This window comes from Amblyomma mixtum, chromosome 10 (genome assembly GCF_055824585.1).
Source record: "Amblyomma mixtum isolate Tamu chromosome 10, ASM5582458v1, whole genome shotgun sequence".
Lineage (NCBI taxonomy): Eukaryota > Metazoa > Arthropoda > Arachnida > Ixodida > Ixodidae > Amblyomma > Amblyomma mixtum.
In genome coordinates, this window is record NC_143021.1 from 29,205,725 (window position 1) to 29,211,724 (window position 6,000).

Sequence of the window (6,000 nt, forward strand, 5' to 3'; positions counted from 1 at the left end):
GCGCCCGGTGCTCTACCGCTGAGCTACGGCGACGGCTGTCAAATCTTCTGCTTTCGGAGGTGTTTATTTTTACAAATAACCTAACCTTGACAGTGTTCATCAGCGCCACCTACGTTCTTAAGCGGCAGGCGTAGCACGTTCTGAGTTACCGCTGATGTGACGCAGAACGTCATCGAATGGCGAGGGTGGAAGCTGTCTGAGAACCCTCTTATGCTTCCTATAGCGTCAAGGCTGCGAGAACCGAGGCCCTCGCTAAGCAATTAAGCAAACAAGGGCAGGGGAATTAGGGGCTCGTTATAAATATGAAAGAAGCCAACAGCCACAGAAACCAAGGGGCACAGGGGATTTTTTAGTTTTTTATTTATTTTGTGCTGTTGTTCGATTTAGAATAGTACTGAAAATGTTATCGTTTAAAGCTAATTGATTAGAAAAGCAGAAGAAAAAACAACCACATGCCGCCGGTGGGATCCGAACCCACGACCTCCGAATTACGCGCCCGGTGCTCTACCGCTGAGCTACGGCGACGGCTGTCAAATCTTCTGCTTTCGGGGGTGTTTATTTTTACAAATAACCTAACCTTGACAGTGTTCATCAGCGCCACCTACGTTCTTAAGCGGCGGGCGTAGCACGTTCTGAGTTACCGCTGATGTGACGCAGAACGTCATCGAATGGCGAGGGTGGAAGCTGTCTGAGAACCCTCTTATGCTTCCTATAGCGTCAAGGCTGCAAGAACCGAGGCCCTCGCTAAGCAATTAAGCAAACAAGGGCAGGGGAATGAGGGGCTCGTTATAAATATGACAGAAGCCAACAACCACAGAAACGAAGGGGTACAGGGGATTTTTTAATTTATTTATTTATTTTGTGCTGTTGTTCGATTTAGAATATTACTGAAAATGTTATCGTTTAAAGCTAATTGATTAGAAAAGCAGAAGAAAAAACAACCACATGCCGCCGGTGGGATCCGAACCCACGACCTCCGAATTACGCGCCCGGTGCTCTACCGCTGAGCTACGGCGACGGCTGTCAAATCTTCTGCTTTCGGGGGTGTTTATTTTTACAAATAACCTAACCTTGACAGTGTTCATCAGCGCCACCTACGTTCTTAAGCGGCGGGCGTAGCACGTTCTGAGTTACCGCTGATGTGACGCAGAACGTCATCGAATGGCGAGGGTGGAAGCTGTCTGAGAACCCTCTTATGCTTCCTATAGCGTCAAGGCTGCAAGAACCGAGGCCCTCGCTAAGCAATTAAGCAAACAAGGGCAGGGGAATGAGGGGCTCGTTATAAATATGACAGAAGCCAACAACCACAGAAACGAAGGGGTACAGGGGATTTTTTAATTTATTTATTTATTTTGTGCTGTTGTTCGATTTAGAATATTACTGAAAATGTTATCGTTTAAAGCTAATTGATTAGAAAAGCAGAAGAAAAAACAACCACATGCCGCCGGTGGGATCCGAACCCACGACCTCCGAATTACGCGCCCGGTGCTCTACCGCTGAGCTACGGCGACGGCTGTCAAATCTTCTGCTTTCGGGGGTGTTTATTTTTACAAATAACCTAACCTTGACAGTGTTCATCAGCGCCACCTACGTTCTTAAGCGGCGGGCGTAGCACGTTCTGAGTTACCGCTGATGTGACGCAGAACGTCATCGAATGGCGAGGGTGGAAGCTGTCTGAGAACCCTCTTATGCTTCCTATAGCGTCAAGGCTGCAAGAACCGAGGCCCTCGCTAAGCAATTAAGCAAACAAGGGCAGGGGAATGAGGGGCTCGTTATAAATATGACAGAAGCCAACAACCACAGAAACGAAGGGGTACAGGGGATTTTTTAATTTATTTATTTATTTTGTGCTGTTGTTCGATTTAGAATATTACTGAAAATGTTATCGTTTAAAGCTAATTGATTAGAAAGCAGAAGAAAAAACAACCACAGCACGTGCTACGCCCGCCGCTTAAGAACATAGGTGGCGCTGATGAACACTCTCAAGGTTAGGTTATTTGTAAACATAAATACCCCCGAAAGCAGAAGAATTGACAGCCGTCGCCGTAGCTCAGCGGTAGAGCACCGGACGCGTAATTCGGAGGTTGTTGGTTCGGATCCCACCGGCGGCATGTGGTTGTTTTTTCTTCTGCTTTTCTAATCAATTAGCTTTAAACGATAACATTTTCAGTAACATTCTAAATCGAACAACAGCACAAAATAAATAAATTAATTAAAAACTCCCCTGTGCCCCTTGGTTTCTGTGGCTGTTGGCTTCTCTCACTTTCACAAGCAATTCACTTGCCGATAATGGCGAAAGAAACAGACTAGTATCGTCGGCATAAATTACAAATTTTGACATATCTATAATCTGTGCCAGGTCATTAATATATAAAAAGAAGAAAAACGGACCCAATATACTTCCCTGAGGTACACCACAGTTAATATATTCAAAGGAGGAACACAAGCCGTTAATGGTAACACACTGCTGGCGTTTATCAAGATATGATGCCATCAGCTTCAAACCATTTCCCCTTACTCTATACTTTTGCAATTTGTCTTTTAGGATATGATGACTAATGCAGTCAAAGGCTTTGCTGAAGTCCATAAATATGCCTAAAGTTAATAGTTTTTCTTCTATATTTTGTAAAATGAGTTCTTTTTGTGTCAGCAGAGCAGATTCAGTTGATAGGCGTGGTCGGAAACCAAACTGGGAATCATCTATGAGGGAATGTTGATTAGAGAAACGTCCTAAACGCCTCAGTAAAATCTTTTCCAGTGGCTTCGAAACTATAGGTAGAATCGACACGAAATCACCTAAAAACATCTCAGCGACTCGGCCTGTGTCTTCCTCTCGGACACTATAGAAGCATTCTATCAGAAATGCCACACTGTTCACCGCTCTACAACGGCCTACTACCTTAAGAAAATATTATTGAGCATTTCAACCGCGAGTTTAGTGATTTACAGGTCGTGTAATCGAATCTGAAAGCTCAAACTGTGACGCATGCTCCGCTTTGTAACATACGTCTGTCATAACCACACAGAGCACGACTGGCTTCTCCGCATAGAAGCTTGCTTAGAGTGGACAGTGCACCTACATCATTCGTACCGTGCTCCCCCGTTGCCCTGGTGCACCCTAGTGCGCAACCCTTTCTGATGCCTTCAGCAGGATGAAAAATCACACCAGATTGCCAGATCTTTCGTGACGCAGAGCCAGAAATCTCCTGAGAACTTCATTATTGGACGCTTTCGTCGCCCAGGTTATGCGTCGTCACGCGCTTGAAACACAGCCCGTCGACCCTGTCAAGACGTGCTACGATCCACCTTTTGTGCCTACTTCATAAGGCGGTCGGATACGTGCTTTTCTGCCTAGAGGTGACTATACTCTATCATTCACAGTAGCAAAAATTTGAGGGAGAAGACGATCCCTAAGCACAACTCTCGCTTCCAGGCTGAGCGCTTGGCCTGGGACGTTTTGGGCGTCGCAAATTACTCCGGTACAACTGACGCAAAGTCCACCAACAAAGGCAGTATTTTCGTTAGGCAACAGTCAGTTAACCATTGACCTAGATAAGCGACATTAAAATCAAAATCCTGCTCCTGGGCTATGTAACAGGCAAATAACGTAGGAAATTGCAGCAATCATTTGATTGTATTCTGGCACATATCGAGGGAGTGGGTGTGGGAGGAATAAGTCGCTTTGGAGATTCTGTCTTTGAAATGTGCGATTCCATCGGTGAGGATGATGCCGAGATATTATTCGCACGTCTTTTTTTAGGCGTTGAAAAAAACAGGTTTCATTACTGCTTTTTGGCGGCACATTCAGAAAAAGTGCCTAAAAAGCCGCGAATAATACGATAAAAAGCCGCGAATAATTCAGTACGATATTCAAGGCTACATACAATCTAGTTAATGTTTCTTGTTTCAAATATCTTGGTGTTTCTATTTCGCATGATTTAAAATGGCACAATCAAGTAGAAAGAGTGTGCTCTGCGGCACAGAAGAAATTGGGTTTTTTAAGAGCAAAACTGGGGTGGGCAACAAAAGATGTTAAACTGCTGGCTTACAGATCTCTTATTCGACCATCCCTAGAATATGCGTTAGTAGCATGGGCGCCCCCTCAAAAGGTAATGTGGGCCAAAATAGAGAAGGTGCAACGCCGGGCGGCGCGCTTTATTTGTTCGAAATATAGAAGGACAGACTCAGTTTCGGTGATGTTAGTCTTGCGGTCTTGAATTATTGGAAGATTGGTGCAAGAAGCAGAGAGTAAAAACGTTATTTCAAATAATTCACGGCGAACTAAAAATTAATAAAGATTTGTATTTAAAACCTCCAGGCAGACTGAGCTCCCGCTTAAATCATAGTGAAGCTATTCAACCGTACTTTTCCCGAACCAATGCCTTTCGTTGTTCGTTCTTCCCAGAGTCAATAGAGCTGTGGAATAAGCTGCCTGCAGAAATTGTTCTCAGTTCTGATACTGCATTATTTACAAATGCAATCAAGGTTCTTTACTAAAACTGTGCCATGTGGATATTGTAAAGTGTTTTTCTTTTCTCTTTTTTCTCCTTTTCCTTTTTTTCTGTTTGTGTGCGTGCGGCAGCTGGTTGAACATTTGAATACATGTCTTACAGTCTGTATATTGTATCCTGTGTTGTATCCGTAAGACACTGTAGTGCATCTGCATATTTCTTTTTGTATCTGACTGTATCTTGTATGAACGTATATGTAACATCCCTCCCTGTTATGACCCTCAACTGAGGGTTGACAGTATTTCTAAATGAAATAAATAAATAAAACGTATGACATTGAAATATTCATGATATCAACGTTAGATCACAATATTTGTGTAGCCTTATCTGAAGGGCTCTGAGAAATACTATCGACAAGAAAAGGATGCCGCCATGCCGATATGCCACATGCAAACGGAATAGATTGCATCGATAAGCAGCTATTGTTAGTCTCTGCATCGTCTCATTGAAGCGTAGTTAATGCTTGTATATAAGCATTTATGTCTAGGCAAGAGGACGACCAAAACTTCCAGGCCGGTTGTCCTTACTGACGGACACTCTGTCGCAAAGAGCCAGTCTAGGTTTTTACTGACTGAACTCCAAACAAAAGAAAACAACCTCTGTAACGGTAGCTGTATCAAAATCGTACTCACCTTTTCGATATCGACTTCTGACCGCCAGTGCGGGTGACCTCGTTAGACCGTATAGCTTCTTGCTGGAAGTATGGGAAACATTGTTGTTCCTCAATATAGCCTTTAAATAATATCACACTTCTAACGTGCAACGCGAGAATTGTATATTCATTTTATATGAAGGGAAAGTAGCTCGTTTTTAAAAGAATTTAAAAATATTTTATTGCAGAAACAATATGGTAAGTGGCCAAAATATTTCGCGTGCATTTCAGAACACCACCACTTTCATGTGTACTGTTTCTATTGCTAGTCACTGTTTAATTAGGACCATAATCTTCGCATCCATGCGTACAGCTGTGTGCAAAGTATCGCGCAGCACGCTCAGGCATTGTAAAACTTATGCAGCGTTCCGAAGAGAAGATATGATGCTTCCTTGTGTTCATGCCGGAACGCATAAGCTGAAGCATGTGCTAACTCGTGTACTCGCATAAAGTACGTCCGTAATTTGTGCTAGTTAAGGCGTGACGTCAGTTTGGTCGCCGAAGCGTGGTCCATAATAATAGAACCCGGACTGTGCTTGCGTGCCTACGCTTTGCGCTGCTCCATGTACCGAACCATTATGATAAAATGCATCCGGAGTGAAAAGGAGATAAAAGACGTGCTATCCCGATTTCAAAAAGATTGCAGTAGAACTTCGACAGCGCTGCTCTTTGTTCTTAGAAATTCCCAGCCACATTCCAGAGGGCTCTTTGTACTTGGGCACGTAAATATACTTGCAGTGCACAAAGCATAGATAAAATGTTATTGAAGTGGAAGCAGTATGCTTATAAGTTCTGCCTAAGTTTTCACTACATACAGGCGCGGCAGTCTTCGCACTA